This window comes from Mercenaria mercenaria, chromosome 8 (assembly GCF_021730395.1).
Source record: "Mercenaria mercenaria strain notata chromosome 8, MADL_Memer_1, whole genome shotgun sequence".
NCBI classification, from domain to species: Eukaryota; Metazoa; Mollusca; class Bivalvia; order Venerida; family Veneridae; genus Mercenaria; species Mercenaria mercenaria.
In genome coordinates this window covers 36,631,191-36,650,058 of record NC_069368.1, presented here as the reverse complement: position 1 = coordinate 36,650,058, position 18,868 = coordinate 36,631,191, and the positions used below count along the sequence as shown (strand labels likewise).

The 18,868-nt window shown below is 34.2% G+C and overlaps 1 protein-coding gene across 1 annotated transcript in view; it reads left to right on the top strand.

Moving 5' to 3' along the window:
- Nucleotides 1-350: 350 nt before the first annotated feature.
- LOC123566576 (uncharacterized) overlaps nt 351-18,868 on the top strand; it is a 322,257-nt gene continuing 303,739 nt past the window's right edge. The window contains exon 1 of the mRNA XM_045360815.2: nt 351-683. The gene's annotated coding sequence lies outside the window, so the exon portion shown is untranslated. The remainder of the gene's footprint in view (nt 684-18,868) is intronic.

Here is an 18,868-nt window from a genome sequence, read left to right as displayed (position 1 = left end):
AAAGTCAGAAGGAAAAAATGATATATAAACAAATCCGATAGATACCTATGGGGATGGATTTATAAACATCTAAAAATGTATTAAAAACGCCATATCATAAAAACGACAGAAACGTAAAGACATTATGTTCGGTTTAAATTGTTTTAAAAATCTGGAAAAGGTTGACACAATAGCAATACACTTTGTGTTTTTTCCGATGTCATTTAAGCTTTGCCACACAACGTATAAGAAAACTATCTAACAGTGATATTTAAAGATTTTGAAGTGCGTTTTTTTTTCATAATACATAGTAAATTATACCAAGATATATCAACAAAAGTTATATTACAATATTGTTCATCGTTAAGGTTCATTTTGTATTTCTGTAATTTCCTGGTGCGTCTTTGTGGATTAAATTTAAGGTTTTTGCTAACAATTTGAAATTTAAAGATTCATATATTATTTTATTATGTGACTGGATGTGAATATATTATTTAAATTTGACTGAGTTGGAAATATATCATTTTAAATTGGAAAAATATTATTTCGTGAGTGGTTGTATAGGAATGATATTCTTGTTTTAATGACTGAATTGGAAATATATTATTTTATGAGTCACTGTGATTGAATTGGAAAACAGTGTTCTCAACATTCAGATGGACAATTACATTTAGTTGAACTATTAACCTTCCTTCGACTCAAAGGTAGGCAGCATTTGCTTATTTAACTCCTACCTTTTATTGGAGTGGTCTAGTTAATTAAAATATATCATCAGGCAGGTTCTAACCAGCTTCTCTAATTGAAAAAAAATTAAATAGCCTTTAATTACATAACAAGATAAATGTTGTTTAATTTGTGAAATACATACTGCATACTTTGTGTTAACAGTTAAATGATATCCATTGATTGACAATACGTGTTTTTTCATTAGATACTGGTTTTATTTCTCGCTACATTTGTCATTGTATTTGCTTTTGAATACACTGAAAGGGGCAGGTTGCTCTTTCTGTCTTGTCAAGAGTCTTTCAGAGCAATTGTCTTGAAATAAACACAGTTGTAAAATACATGTCCGTGTCGAGTTTGTTTTGTGACGATACTACAATCATAATGCAATTCCTGAATTATATTATTACCAAGATCATGTTTTGACCACGATAATTTACATACGGAATGCGGTCATATGATTACAGATCTACCAGACGTTACCCATTGAAGTGTGAGTTGCATCATGTCTGGTATTAGAACGTTCGCTTCTCACCTAACTAATGTTTTTGGCATTCTGTACCTTTACAGATTTGTTTGCAACACTAGAATAAACAATCTAAATGAATACCAGTATGATCTAGCTTGATTTTATTTAAATTGTACAGTTTGAAATTGTAAAACTCACGCATTTTGTTCACAAAATTTTAAATAACGTAGCTAAATTAAGCCTCCTTTTATTTATAAACCAGAAATATGTCTGTAGAACACGGTTGCTCCCACTTTATTATGTTAATACACATAAGAATTTGTCCTTTGAGCAAATGCATTTTGACAGTGGAACATTTAGACTGAAACATTATTAAGACCTTAAGGATTGAGCTTGAAATGTTATCTTATGGCAGTGAAAAATGACCGGAAAGAAAAAATGCATAAAGAATTGATCTTTCAATATTAAGCTTGTATTGTATGTGGCACTTCGTCGTTCTGTGTTGAATGTTCGAAGTTATTGAAACAACTGAACAAGAAAATGATGTTAGCTTTGATTTTTCACTTTTTGCTAGTTGTCCGGGTCTTTCACGCACCACATCAAACAGTTGTGATGAATGTTTATGCAAAATAATGTGAATGTCTGTCCTTTATAATAAAAGTTGCAGCATAGAGATAAAGAGACTTAAAACTTGTCTATTTAGTGTGACATTGACATTTAAGCAAGGGTTCCGGTACACACTACTTAATATGATGAATGTTTGTGCTAAGTTAAATGAATATCTATCATTCCATATAAAGTTTATAGATCTAATATGAAAAGAACAGCATTAAATATTAAAGGTAAGGTTCGGTGTCTTGCCGAACAAAGGTTACACTATATAAACCCCAATCATCATTATTAATTACGGGAACAAAAAAAGATCGCTTTTTACTCATGAATGTTGATGATGTATACACCCTTACGGAAATATTATAGTTTGCCGCGAATACTTTTGCGATCATGCCGCGAATATCAAGCAGATATGCTGCGAACCCTTTATATACAATTGATGCAATGTTCGCGGAATGTTCGTTTGGTGTTCACTTTTCACATGCAAATTAGATATTCCGCGAACTTCCCGCGGACAAGTAGCTGTGAGCTTCCCGCGAACAAGTTACTGCGATCATCCTGCGAACTAGTTGCTGCGTTCATCCCGCGAACTAGTTGCTGCGAATATGCCGCGAACTAGCTGAAAACCATGACTTCCAAATAGATAATCTGATTCAGCTCTGCAAAAGTTTAAGCATCTATTTCATTTTCAAAATTCCTCATGTTTATTCAGACATATGAGTACAGATATTAAACATAAATTTTTAACTCATCTGATTTTTTGGGAAAAAAAAAGATGAGTTATTGTCATCACTTGATCGGCGTCGGCGTCGGCGTTGCCTGGTTAGTTTTATGTTTAGGTCAGCTTTTCTCCTAAACTATCAAAGCTATTGCTTTGAAACTTGCAACATTTGTTCACCATTATCAGCTGACCCTGTACATCAAGAAACATAACTCCATCCTGCTTTTTGCAAGAATTATTGCCCCTTTTGGACTTAGAACATCAGTTTTCTTTGTTAAGTTTTATGTTTAGGTCAGCTTTTCTCCTAAACTATCAAAGCTATTGCTTTAAAACTTGCAACACTTGTTCACCATCATAAGCTTACCCTATACAGCAAGAAACTTAACTCCGTCCTGCTTTTTGCAAGGTTTATGGCCCCTTTTGGACTTAGCAAAATATCAGATTTCTTGGTTAAGTTTAATGTTTAGGTCAACTTTTTCTCTTAAACTATCAAAGTTGTTGCTTTGAAACTTGCAACACTTGTTCACCTTCATAAGCTGACCCTTTACATCAAGAAACATAACTCCATCCTGCTTTTTGGAATAATTATTGCCCCTTTTGGACTTAGAAAATCAGTTGTCTTGGTTGAGTATTATGTTTAAGTCAGCTTTTCGCATAAACTATCAAAGCTATTGCTTTAAAACTTGCAACAGTTTTTCACCATCATAAACAGATGCTGTACGTCAAGAAACATAACTCTATTCCGCTTTTTGTAAGAATGATGGCCCTTTTTAGAATTAGAAAATCATGGGTAGGACAATATTTCTATCATACAAAAAAAATTAGATGAGCGTCAGCACCCGCAAGGCGGTGCTCTCGTCTGACTTACCAGAAACAAGAATATATCCCTGTCTTCCTCTAAGAATCACCATTTACATATGAAAAATGTCTGTAATGCATACAGATTCCCTCTAAACATGTCCAAAATATCTAGTTGTAATTAACTTAATATCAGACTCATACTGTGACCTTACAGATAATATTACAAATTAATTGATCTACAATTACCTGCTCTTATCAAAGTTTACCTAACGATTACAATCTTCTTAGTTCTTCTCGCGATCATGCCGCGATCATTCGTCTTCCTGCGTATATCCCGCAAACAAGTATAAATCGCGGCATGATCGCGTAGCAGCGAATATGCCGCGAATACATCCTGCGAATAGGTATGTTCGCGGCATGTTCGCAGCATGTTCGCATCTTTTTGATCATTTCATAAGGGCAGTTGTTTTATGATGCAGTGTATATCTAAGTTTATGGACCAACGTGATATGTGTTAATACCTCAGTAAGATAGTGCATAAGAAAAAATGTTTACAAACATTCAATACACAAATTTATCGAAATGTAACGTGGCTGGTTATTATGCATTATAGAAATCAAATGTGATTGACTGGTGTTTGACTGGTGCGTTTGTTTTAAAGAATAATTGCTCGTTCAAGTTTGTTTACAAGAGAATCACATTGTGCAATGAATATCAATTTTAATGGACAATCATATGGCCAGTTATTAATCAATGAGACAAGCGGAATTTACGAATCATGAAATAATTCAAAATTTGCTCATTTCTCAGAAAATATCTAAAAACATAATTTCATATTTCAGCGAATTAATGTAGGAATATTACGGGTTCAAGTCGTTTCAATGTCTGTTAGTTGCATCTGTGTTGAAATATTATTTATCAAGTGAAATATACTGTTGTAGATATCTAGATACATATAATGTTTTTGTCAAAACTAAAATTCCAAGAAAATGTAAATATTACACTATATGGATCTTACTTCAGCAACAAAACTCTGTATACGAATTTTAAGGACTTATTCACCAGTAGAAATATATAAATGAAGAAGTACGTGATTCTACTTAAGTCTCAGATTCGTAATAATTTTGCATATGTATTGACCAACGTGTGTGTTTTTCCTGGAAAACCATTAAGATAGCACAATATGGTTGACGAAAAGTTTGGTATCTATTTTGCCTAATGCATTTTAAAAATGGTAGACAATTTAAAATATGTTTTTGAGGTAGCGAAAGTAACCACGCTTGCACCTCTATAACTTTATACAGCATTAGGATACATACATTTGTACAATATCAATATAAAGGTTAATAGCATACCTGTCTATTGATACATCTTGTAAACAGTTCCGACCAATTATTATAGGTTATTAGCTTTGTATCGGGAAAAACTAAATAGAAAAAAAAATAGTGCAACAACACACTGAATTACGTCGCGCACCCGATATGAAATTCAGGCGTCAGTGTATGGAAAAATATTGACGTTTCCGGTACCAGTGTAACTTAACGGGGAAAAGAAACGAGTATGTAATAATATAAAGTCATGAGTGTTGTACCAAACCCCTTGTAATGTGACATATTGAAATACCCACATAACTTATCATTTTATTTGAAAATGAAACACAACTGCAACAAGTATATGGAAGAGGTATTTTCAAAACACCACCCCTAGAGCCAACGGAGTAGTAAGCTTGTGTATGGAAGGGTATCGACTTTTAAACCTAAAATTGATGTTTTAAATTGGTAAGAAGGTTACGTTTGTGTAAACCGGCCTGTCTATTATGCTACGTAATATATAAACAGGGCTCAGGTAATAAATATCAAAATGACGTCGTGTCAATATCACGTGCAATTAATGTCTAGAAGCAGATGGTTTATTATATTTTCTGGTCTTTTGGGATCATGGAGTCCATTCAATTGATGTGTTATTGAGTTCCGCTTAAGTCGGTGCTAGAGGACGTGAGAGGTGTTGCATTTTTCATTACCTCTCACGAACAGATTCAATCAAACCAAGTATTATTATTATTCTACTTGGTTGCATTCTTTGCTTCCAAAGGATCTTTTTACAGATTTTATTGGTATCTGTCTCAATATCGAGCAAAGTTACGGTTAAGGTGATATGTAGTTAGTATAGAACGAATTCTTGAGACATATCACACCTTCCATTATTCAAGCTCTTTCGTTAGTGAATGAGAAACGTCTTTCGGTATTGCTGGTAAGAAAATTTTTGTTAGTTATATAAGCAGTTAAGATAGACCTCGCGGTAATAGCTACATTTGGCAGAAAACATTAACTATATAAGTAAGTAAACGATATGATTAAATTTAAATAAGCACATTATAAAAAACAACACTTAAGACATTTACAACACTAAACACTATTAAATCTTTTGTCTACCTCTCATCTATCTTGAAATGGCTTTATGAATGCAGTAAAATAAACGACACTACTTAAAGATACGATCAAACAATTACGGTAATATATGAAGCTGTAATTCTACCTGTTGACGTGATAAAGTCGTTTTGCCTGAACGCTACAGTAATGATGGTTATAAAATGTACCTTCAGGTCAGTATTCTTATATGTGAGTGGGTAACTTGTAACATGTTGTAATATTTGCGTTTAATAGGCGGCTTATCAAACTATCAAACTAATGACCAGATTATTTCTTTCATTTGACTAATTTGATTTTGCTGCATGCTATATGCAGCATCAGGTTTCATTTATTAGCGGAATAATGGTGCGCTTGTTATCTTGAAATATAGGTACGCTCTTAACTGTATCTTTCATACTGTAAAAGTCTTTATAGTCAGTTGAAGTCCTACTGTAGTATTGTTTTCATAATGTATGTCAACAATAAAAAAAAGAAATGTTTGACAAGATCCCTACTTATATAGGCAAGTAGAAATATAGGTATAATTAATCAAGCATTAAATAAAATTCATAATTACATATAACATTGAAACGACATTTTTCAGATAGACAGTTTGTGGATACATTTTCTGGTCCTTTGTGATCATTAGGTTACACGGTCATGAACCTACACTCATTAATGACACTACGCTTGACCTATAAATATCGCAGAAAAAAACGTCGATATAGAAAAAGGTAAATGAGTACGTACAATATAAAAGATGGTAACTTAGAGTTAGACTATGTTTACAACAACACCAGCAAATCAAGTACAGCAGAGTAGCTTATACCGCTTATATCAAGAACAAAAGTTTCTGGCAACGGGCGGTTAATGCGACAGTGCTTGACAGGTGATAGTTTGCTAATGTATGTTTGCATGTTTGCTAATGTATGTTTATAAATAAGTGATTTGATATTGGCCCTGTTACTGTCCTCGGGCCAATACGACTGCCCTCAGACAAATAACAGGGCCAATGTCAAATCATTTATTTATTGACAATTTTATTAAAAAAACTACATGTACACAAATGATTCAAAATTGTAACACTCAATTTATTAACTGTTCTAAAAATACACACAATATTTTAGCCATTTTATGGAAATGTTAAGTAATCAAAATATATACATTTTGTATATCACAGTGCATTTTGAAAATAAACCAATATTTTTGTTTTACTTTGTCCATGTATTAAAGCACTAATACAAGCAGAATGTCTGTTGTGATTCCTGTATACATGTGTGAATAATTTTGAGAGATATATGCCTTGACATAATCAGCAATAGCTGGAACTTACCTATTTATTTTCTCTAGTGAGTATCTTGCCATTTAAACGGTGATAGAAACTGCTTTAAATGACATTTTTTTGTAGGCTGCAGGCAACAAGACACAAAATTGTACACATATATGTTGATTAAGATAATACAACCAACCAATCCCCGTAACACTTCCATTAACACATACGCATGTACGAGAGTCAAAAGCGGGTCAAAGTATATTTTGGGCATTCTTTCAAAGATATAAATGGATAAAACACAAAGCAATATAAAACACGAAAATTATGCATGCCTGGAACCAATCATGTCATCGGTCTGAATCACTAAAGAGCTTTCTTGTTAAGTCGCACCCTCTGACTGCATATGTGTTGAAAGTCTAGTTTAATGTGAAAAATTAGTATTTACAGCACAGTTCACTTCGTTCATTCCACCCTGAAGCCACTTATATGTAGAATCCTAAAATAACAATGTACAAACTGGATAAGTGTAAATTTCTAAAAACACAACTGGGATTATTAGTTTCTGGATGAACAAATCTGTTTTAGATCAAACAAGTAAAGTTTTTGGAAAGGAAACACCAAAACAGACAAATATAAAACTTATTTACAGGTAGGGGCAATGTTTCTTTCTAAGTATTTATTTGCAGTGGGGCATAGGAAGGTAGATAGATAGATAGATTTATTTCAACATAAAATGTACAAGAAAGGTCACTATCGGTGTCAACGCTTATTCCAGGGCATGCATTTACTTTCTGTAACCCGCTTGTCGATGGCTTTGAACCTGGTGGTTTACTGACTAGTTTTTTCTTGTTTTTGCTTCTTCTGGTATTCATACTTGGTCATGTCATCATAGTACTTGTAATCTGTTATAGCTCTTGCCTGAAGCATTTGGTTTAGTGTTCACTGAAATCTGCTTTGGAGTCTTCTTCTTACAAAAGCAGATGCACTTTGCTGCATCTTTACTTTCCATTTCCCGGATTTTCTCTTTTAAGAAATTGCTCCACTGCTTCAGACCCAGACTCACTTTGCAATCGGGTCATTCTCCCAGGGAAACAGTTTAGCTGCTTCAATGATTTCCTTGTTCAGAGGAAAAGTTCCTGTCTTGCGGAACCCCGACTTGACATTTAATGGTGAGACTTTAGTATGCTTTATCACTTGGGAATATTGCTTTAACATTTACAAACTTTGGCAATATGGAGCTATGGAGAACAAACAATATGCTTCCCAAAAGGCAGGTAGAACAAACAATATGCTTCCCTTTTGGGAAGCATATTGTTTGTTCTACCTGTCCATAGCTCGCATATTTTTCAGCCACTTGATGTATCAGTCTTTAGCGCTTTCAAAAATTGCCCATCTGATGATCTCTGGGTTTTTATGTGATGCATGTCCGTCGTAGATAAGCAAGATCGGATCATTGCTGCAAGACGATGGCCTAACAAGTGTCATAAAATGCTTTTCAAGATAATGCTTGAAAATATCTCTGGCACCAGTCGATGCTTCCTTCACCAGCTCGTCATTCCATCGTTTACCTTTAAATACTAGAAAGGGTGGCAAAGCATAGCCAAGAGCATTTGCGCATGCAATCTCTGTGGTTGTTGTTGAGCGGGGTGATGTAATTGCCTGTACTTTAACATTTGGATTGCGTATGACATTGAAAGGCTTGTGTTCAGGCTGAATCCCTGTCTCATCCAAATTAAAAATCAAATATGGCTTGTCCATCAAGTTGTTCTCTTCCATGAAGTGTCTCAAATTCTGGATATAAGTCTCCACAGATTCCGGTGTAGCTTTTTTTTCCCTGGGTGCTTCAAGCTGTCTGGGTTTTATTGGAGCAATTCCATGCTCCAACCTCTTAAGAAATGCAGACAACAACATGTTGCTCCGTGCTTTATTTTATTTCTTTTTCCAAGATCGTAGGCCATTTCACCTGCCAACTTTTGTGTGTATGTGTTTGACAGTCCATACTTCAGTTCTGCACGTGCCTGCAAATGCTCCGCCAGTTTTTTTCTCCTCCTCTAATGTAAACAATGTTTTATTTAAAAAAATTAACAGGATCATTTATTTATTTATTTTATTTTGTTGGGTTAACGTCGCACCGACACAATTATAGGTCATATGGCGACTTCCAGCTTTGATGGTGGAGGAAGACCCCAGGTGTCCCTCCGTGCATTATTTCATCACGAGCGGGCACCTGGGTAGAACCACCGACCTTCCGTAAGCCAGCTGGATGGCTTCCTCACATGAAGAATTCAACGCACCGAGTGAGGCTCGAACCCACATCGATGAGGGGCAAGTGATTTGAAGTCAGCGACCTTAATCACTCGGCCACGGAGGCCCCTTAACAGGAACAATTCTCCCTGCAACACTATCTCTCAAGGCAGTGTTTGGAACATTAAACAGTCTGGCTGCCCTTTTTTACCGGAACACCCTTTTCTGTCACAAGTTTGAAGGCATATATTTCTTATCCAGCATGTTAGTTGTAACCTAAGAACAAAGAAAAAATATCCACTCAACGACCTGCACAGTTTGAGAGGAATCTGTTAAATCCCCGCCCCTGCACCACCCCAACCCCCAACACACACAATCTTCTCTGGCACTGCAGTCTTATTTCGTTTGACCCTCTATAAGACACCAATTCGTTGGTTGAAAGACGATGGTCTAACAAGTGTCATAAAATGCTTTCCAAGATCATAGTGCTTGAAAATATCTCTGGCACCAGTCGATGCTCTCTTCACCAGCTCTACCTTTAAATACTATAAAGGTGGCAAAGCATAGCCAAGAGCATTTGCGCATGCAATCACTGTGGCTGTTGTTGAGCGGGGTGATGTAATTGCCTGTACTTTAACATTTGGATTGCGTATGACATTGAAAGGCTTGTGTTCAGGCTGAATCCCTGTCTCATCCAAATTAAAAATCAAATATGGATTGTCCATCAAGTTGTTCTCTTCCATGAAGTGTCTCGAATTCTGGATATAAGTTTCCACAGATTCCGGTGTAGCATTTTTTGCCCTGGGTGCTTCAAGCTGTCTGGGTTTTCTTGAAGCAATTCCATGCTCCAACCTCTTAAGAAATGCAGACAACAACATGTTGCTCCGTGCTTTCTTTTATTTCTTTTTTCCAAGATCATAGGCCATTTCACCTGCTAACTGTTGTGTGCATGTGTTTGACAGTCTATACTTCAGTTCTGCACGTGCCTGCAAATGCTCCGCCAGTTTTTTTCTCCTCCTCTATGTCAACAATATTTCATTTGAAAAATTGACAGGATCAATTCTTCCTGTAACTCTATCTCTCATAGTAGTGTTCGGAACATTAGACAGTCTGGCTGCCCTTTTCACCGGAACACCCTTTTCTGTCACAAGTTTGAAGGCCTATATTTCTTATCCAGCATCTTCGGTGTAACCTATGAACAAAGAAAAAATATCCATTCAACGACCTGCACAATCTCAGAGGAATCTGTTAAACCCTCGACCCTGCACCCCACCCCCAACACACACAACCTTCCCTGGCACTGCCGCCTTATTTCGTTTGACCCTCTATAAGACACCAATTAGTTGGTTGAAAAACAAATATACTGGTCTTATACAATAAAATGTATTATTAAATAAGATTCAAAGCAAAGTCAAGAAATTTAGTGTCAAAAGAGCAGGTGCGCGGACCAACTGCATGGCCCAACTTCGTGCAAAATCGTCTGCCGCTCATCTCATTTTGCATGACGGACCCGTAAGTATAAATCTAACGGTAAAATTCGGGGTTTTGGAAGGGAAGAAACTACCGGCTGAAAAATTAAATGGAAACTACGAAGATTTAATGGCAAATAATCAGGAATTTGGGTGCGATTAAGGTAGAATATATACTGTGGCAACCTATTTTTTTTTTATGGTTTTACCTGCTTTTTGCGCATGTTGAGTGATAGATTCACGTTTTCACTGCAGGGAATCACATGATCAAAATTATCGGTAAACCAAAGTTATATTTTGAAGAACATGAATAAATTCCCTATCATGATAACATATGAATTTTAAACATAGCCTAACATATGACTAATAAAAATTGTTAAATTATTATGTAGTTGACAATAATGATAGATATCCTGTAATTACAAACACTAAAGGAAATAAGAAGTCTCAGTTTCTTTGAGTGTTCCAGATAATCAGAAGGTATTTGTGATTGACATCTTTGTAGTTTTAAGATACATCTATGTTGCCATATGATAGGCTATATTTTAAAAGTGTGCCTGACAGTAATTTGAATATTTGTTTTTAAATTCTACTTTCTACAAAAATGATATATGCCTATAAATTAATCAAACATAGCTTCTAACAAAATTTGTAGACAGAATTTAATTAACAAAATTTGACAGTAAATATACCAGACAAAAGTTAAGGTAAAATGTAATATTTAATTATTGGCGTTCGTTCAAAACGTTTAGATGCAACATATCTATATATGTCTCTTGGAGAAGGATGCATAAAAGGAAAGTCTTTAGTTGAAAGTACCGCAGAATTGAAGTAAATTGCAACATTTGATGAAAAAACTAGTATACGTTTTGAGTGTTCACACGTTTGGACACACGTTGGTTGGTGCATTTTACAGACACATTGTACTTTACTCTTTTACATGTAATTAAAAATATAACGTCACTAGACGTGCAGTTTCCACCGAGAAACATTTCAATTTTTTTTCCTTGTATTTGTACTCGTAAATGTAATACTTTCGACAATACAGTGCACTGCTACAATGTGTTCTTCTGTGTCTGTTACATCTGCTTTTTTACGATCCGAAGTTAGTTTGTTAGTGACGAATGAGTAAGAGCTAGAGTCTTTTTGGGTCGTTTTGTATGCTAGAACAGGTTTATGTTTGTGCAAACTTTGTACACTGTTATTGTCGGATAATTTCGAAAGGCCTCAGTATTTGTTTATTTTAAGCACAAACTTTTATGTTTCACATTCAAACTATTTATCAATCAAGGAGTAACAGTATATTTCGGCTGTACTGGTACTGATGATAAACCCGGACAGATGATAAAGTCGACCACCTTGGAAATATTCGATTGCAATCAGTTATTTATAAAACTGAACACACCATCTAATAGTTTCCACTTACAACACCAACAGGTGTAAATAAAAACAAAATTGGTAAATATTCTGTATAAATAAATGACTTATATTTATCTGTATAAAAATATTTATCCAAAATTACTGGGAAAGAGGATGTTTTTTTTTGCGCATGCTCACTGTCGCCACATGAAGGCCTGACATTGGGTCACTTTTCATTAATTGATCAGGAATGACTGTTGCAGCTTTTTAGGGAAAGTTTCAATATAATACTACAAAGAAAATTTTGTAAATGACAAAGCGGTCGAATTTATCATCAGTCAGCCTTCGTACAGTCCCCATTTTACAAACCCCTTTCAGGGCCTGACTTCGTTTGAGTTTGCTAACTTAATATAAATTTGAATCATGTAATGTTTTCAGCAAATGTTAAGCTTTAATTTGATACCGACCATTGATTACAAATTGCAGAGTTAAAAAAGTTACAGGTTAAAATCCTCATTTTCTGTTCGGGTTTATCATCAGTACCAGTATATCAGTTTGTTTTGTAAATAATTATTGATTCTTTTCTGTTACAGCTGTTTGCAATAGCAAACATGCAATCATGTAAGAATTTACACTTCGTCTTGCACCAAAACACTTCGTAAAGATATAATGTTCTAATTTTCTAGCCGGCTTGACATACAGAATAATCAGAAAGTCGTTAGTTCAAGTCTTTCGTTTACCTATTCACAACATCAAAAAAATATCGCTCACTTTTGAAAAGCCGCTAATTGACAGCTGTTGTGTCGTAGTTATTAATTCTTCATCGCATGAAACATTTTAAATAATGGTGAGCCACAGCTGTTTTATTTGCACAATAAACAAGGCCAAAGTATCCCATTAAATACAGGACGATGGCTGACAGATCTATTTGAAAGATGAATTGTCGATATTTTCACTGTAAAACGAACTGTGTATGTTTTATGTGTATCACTTTTTGAAGTTTTCATTAAAATTGTATCGACTAAAACTTCTCGTGAGAAATCGACCAAGATAAATTGAAAATAGCTAATACCGAATACGGTTTGAATCAGTCCAATTTATCATTATCAGCTAAATCTACTAGGAAAAGCACTTTCAAATAATTTAAACTCGTACTATAAAACTGGTTTCACTCATATATTTCATATATTTGCTTTAACATCATCAAATACATTTTGATATCATAAACGCTGCTGAGAACATTGTTAAGCAAATCGCGAAACTTTAAAGGAGAAGAATTAATGTAATTCTTATTTGATAAGACATCAATTCAAGGTTGATGCATTACTGTCTTGAATCCGTCCTCCAAACCTGGTCTGGTATAGTCTGATATTTTTACATAATTTGAAAACGATTTTTATCATAATAATTATAAGAACATCGTGTAGTGTACAGAGTGTTTGATAGTGATGTATTAGAAGTTAACAATTTTAAAACGAAAACAGAAAAATAGACAGCTTAATTATTTCGCATACTCCGGACGGTCAATAAGGCACAAACTATTACTGTGCAAAACAACTAAAAGAGTCAAATTGAATGAGAGAGAAAATATATTTTGAAGGGAATACAATGACTCGGCTGTATCTAAGTCACGTTTATTTAAGTTTCATGACACAAGTAATTTTATGTATTACAGAATGATTATTTCAAATGTAAAAAATCATGTTTTTCAAGTTAAAGATATTTGGTAATCAAGCAATAAATTAGTTTAATTCATTTGCGCGAAGTTCTCGTTTCTGGTATGATCAGACATTCGTTAGAATTGATTTATGCCAGTTAAAAAGCAAGATGTAACAACATTCGACTTCTAAATTAAAGGCATGTGAGGAGCAATCACGATCATATTCCGATTCAATCAGAATGTGTCAAATAAACAGACAATCCAATAAGAATGCGTTGATTCCACTAAAAAATTCTTTGGTAAGAATAAGTACATTCCAATTAAAACTGGTTCAATAAAAATGTATAGGTTTCACTAAACAAATGATTCAATCAGGCAGTGTACATTCCAGTATGAGTAAACATATGTTTCATTAAGAATCAACAGATTCCATTAAACAAATGACTCAATCAGGCTTTGTACATTCCAGTACGAGTAAACATATGTTTTATTAAGAATCAGCAGATTCCATTAAACAAATGACTCAATCAGGCTTTGTACATTCCAGTACGAGTAAACATATGTTTTATTAAGAATCTGCAGATTCCATTAAACAAATGACTCAATCAGGCTGTGCACATTCCTGTACGAGTAAACATATGTTTTATTAAGAATCTGCAGATTCCATTAAACAAATGATTCAATCAGGCTGTGTACATTCCAGTACGAGTAAACATATGTTTCATTAAGAATCAGTAGATTCCATTAAACAAATGATTCAATCAAGGCTGTGTACATTCCAGTACGAGTATACATTTTTTTATTTAAAATCTGCAGAATTCCATTAAACAAATGTTCAACAGCTGTGTACAGTCCAGTACGAGTAAACGTATGTTTTCATTAAGAACAGCAGATTCCATGTAAACAAATGATTCAATCAGGCTGTGTACATTCCAGTACGAGTAAAAATATGTTTTCATTAGAATCTTAGATTCATTAAAACAAAGAATCAATCAGGAGGCCTGTGTAAATTCAGTTACGAGTAAACATATGTTTTTATTAAGAACTGCAGATTCCATTAAAACAAATGGTTCATCAGGCTGTGTACCATTCCTGAACCGATAAACATATGATTTTCTTAAGAATTCAAACAGATTCTTAAACTCGAATGATTCAGTACAGGCTGTGTACTTTACCAGTACGAGTTAAACATATGTTTATAGAAGGAATCAGCAGATTCCATTAAACAAATGTCTGTCAGCTGTGACCATTCCAGTACGAGTAAACTATATGTTTTATTAAGAATCACGATTCATTAAACGAATGATTCAGTCAGGCTGTGTAACATTCTAGTACGAGTAAACATATTTTTTATTAAGAATCAGCTTGGATTTCCATTAAACGAATGGATTTCAGTCAGGCTGTGTACATTCCAGTACGAGTAAACATATGTTTTATTAAAAGAATTCAGCAGATTCCATTAAACGAATGAGTCATCAGGCTGTGTACATTCCAGGACGAGTAAACATATGTTTAATGAAGAATCAGCAGATTTCCATTAAACAATGATTCAATCAGGCTGTGTACATTTCCAGTACGAGTAAACTTATGTTTTTTAATTAAAGAATCAGCAGATTCCATTGAAACAAATGATTCAGTCCGGCTGTGTACATTCCATAACGAGCATACAATATGTTTTGATTAAGAATCAGCAGATTCCATTACACAATGTAATTCAGTCAGGCTGTGCACATTCCAGTAACGAGTAAACATATGTTTCATTAAGAATCTGTAGATTCTATTAAACAAATGACTCAATCAGGCTTTGTACATTCCAGTACGAGTAAACTATGTTTCATTAAGAATCTGCAGATTCATTAAACTAATGATTCAATCAGGCTTTTGTACATTCCAGTAACGATAAACATATGTTTTTATTAAAATCTGTAGATTCCATTAAACAAATACTCAATCAGGCTGTGTACAGTTCCAGTACGAGTAAAACGTATGTTTTATTATGAAATCTGCAGATTCCATTAAACAAATGATTCAATCAGATGTGTACATGCAGTACGAGTAAACGTATGTTTATTAAGAATCTGCAGATTCCCATTAACAAATGAAGTTCAATCAGGCTGTGTACTTTCCAGTACGAGGTAAACCGTAATGTTTTATTAAGAATCTGCAATTCCATTAAAAACAAATGACTCAGTCAGAGGCTTTGTACATTCCAGTACGATAAACCTATGGTTTCCATTAAGAATCTGTGCAGATTCCATTAAACAAATGACTCAGTCAGGCTGTGTACATTCTAGTACGAGTAAACGTATGTTTTATTAAGAATCTGTAGGTTCCATTAAAACAAATGACTCAATCAGGCTTTGTACATTCCCAGTACGAGTAAACATAATGTTTTTAATAAGAATCTGCTGTAGATTCCCCATTAATCAAATGACTCACATCAGGCTGTGGACATTCAGTACGAGTAAACATATGTTTTATTACGAATCAGCAGATTCCATAAACAAATGATTTCAATCAGGCTGTGTACATTCCCATACGAGTAAACCGTATGTTTCATTAAGAATCAGCAGGGATTCCATTAAACAAATGACTCAATCAGGCTGTGTACATTCCAGTACGAGTAAACGTATGTTTCATTCAGAATCAGCAGATTCTATTAAACAAATGACTCAATCAGGCTGTGTACATTCCAGTATGAGTAAACGTATGTTTCATTCAGAATCAGTAGATAACATTAAGCAAATTATGCAGTCAGGCGTGTACATTCCAGTACAGTATAACATATGTTTATAAGAACTGCAGATTCCATTAAACAAATGATTCAGTCAGCTGTGTACATTCCAGTAACAGTAAACATATGTTTTTATTAAGACTCTGTAATTCCATTAAACAAATGATTCACGAGGCTGTGTACATTCCAGTATGAGTAAACATAATGTTTTTATTAAAGAATATGTAGATTTCCATTAACAAATATTCAGCATCTTGTACATTCCAGTATGAGTAAACGTATGTTTTATTAAGAATCTGCAGATTCCATTAAACAAATGACTCAATCAGATTGTGTACAGTCCAGTACGAGTAAACATATGTTTTATTAAGAATCTGCAGATTCCATTAAACAAATGACTCAATCAGGCTGTGTACATTCCAGTAAAGTAAACATAGTTATTTTATTAAGAATCGCAGATTCCATTAAACAAATGATTTCAATCAGCTGTGCACATTTCTAGTACGAGTTAACATATGTTCATTAAGAATCTGTAGATTCCATTCAACAAATGTTCGTCAGTCTGTGTACATTCCAGTATGAGTAAACCTATGTTTTTATTAAGAATCCAGACAGATTCCATTTAAACAAATGACTCAATCAGCTGTGTATCATTCCAGTACGAGTAAACATATGTTTTTATTAAGAATCAGCAGATTCCATTAAACAAATGACTCAATCAGGCTGTGTACATGCCAGTACATAAACAAATGTTTTTATTAATAATCTGCAGATTCCCATTAAAACAAATGATCAATCAGGCTGGTGGTACAGTCCATTACTAGTACACTCTGTTTTATAAGAATCTGCAGTTCCATTAAACCGAAAACTCAATCAGGCTGTGTACATTCCAGTACGAGTAAACATATGTCTATTAAGAATCAGCAGATTCCCTTAAACAAAATGACACAAGTTCATCAGGCGGGTGTATATTCCAGTACGAGTAAACATATTTTTATAAGAATCAGCAGATTCCATTAAACAAATGACTCAATCAGGCTGTGTACATTCCTGTACGAGTAAACATATGTTTTATTAAGAATCTGCAGATTCCATTAAACAAATGACTCAATCAGGCTTGTAACATTCCTGTACGAGAAAACATATGTTTATTACGAAACTGCAGAGTCCATAAACAAATGACTCAATTCAGGCGTGTACATTCCTGTACGATTAAACATAGGTTTTTTTTACAAGCAGCAGATGCCGATTAAACAAATGAACGCAATCAGGCTTTGGTACCATTTCCTGTACGAGTAAACATATGTTTTATTAAATCAGCAAAAAAAAAGGAGTCCATTAAATCAAATGATTCAGCAGGCGTGTACACCTGTAAAACCGAAAGTAAATCATATGTTTTATTACGAATCTGCAGATTCCATTAAACAAATGATTCAATCAGGCTGTGTTCATCCTGTACGAGTAAACATATGTTTTATTAAGAATCTTGCAGATCCATTAAACACTGACCTCAATCAGGCTTGTACCTTCCAGTAACGAGTAAACGAGTTTCATTAAGAATCTGCAGATTCCATTAAACAAATGAACTCAGTCAGCTGTGTACATTCCCAGTACGAGTAAACGTATGTTTCATTAAGAATCTGCCAGATGTCCATTAACAAATGATTACAGTCTGGCTGTGTACATTCCAGTACGATATAACGTATGTTTCAGATTAAGAACTGCAGATTCCATTAAACAAATGACTCAATCAGGGCTGTGTACATTCATACGAGTAAACATATTTTTATAAGAATCTGCAGATTCCATTTAAACAAATGACCAATCAGGCTGTGTACAATTCCAGTACGATGTAAAATATGTTTTTATAAGAATCCTGCAGAATTTTTTTTCCATTAAACAATGACTCAATCAGGCTGTGTACATTCCATACGAGTAAACAATATGATTTTATTAAGAATCTGGCAGATTCCATTAAACAAATGGAGCTCTCATCAGGCTTGGTACATAGTCCAGTACAGTAAACATATGTTTTTTATTTTTAACGAAACTGCAGATTCCAGTAAAACAAATGACTCAATCAGGCTGTTGTACATTCCTGTACCGAGTAAACATATGTTTTATTAAGAATCAACAGATTCCATAAACAAATGAACTCAATCAGGCTTTGTACATTCCAGTATGAGTAAACATATGTTTCATTAAGAATCTGCAGATTCAATTATACAAATGATTCAATCAGATTGTGTACATTCCAGTACAGAGTAAAACATATGTTTCCATTAAGATTCTGCAGATTCCATTAAACAATATTCATCAGGCTGTGTACAATCCTTACGAGTAAACCATATGTTTTTATTAAGAATCTGTAGAGTCCATTAAACAAATGATTCAATCAGGCTGTGTACATTCCAGT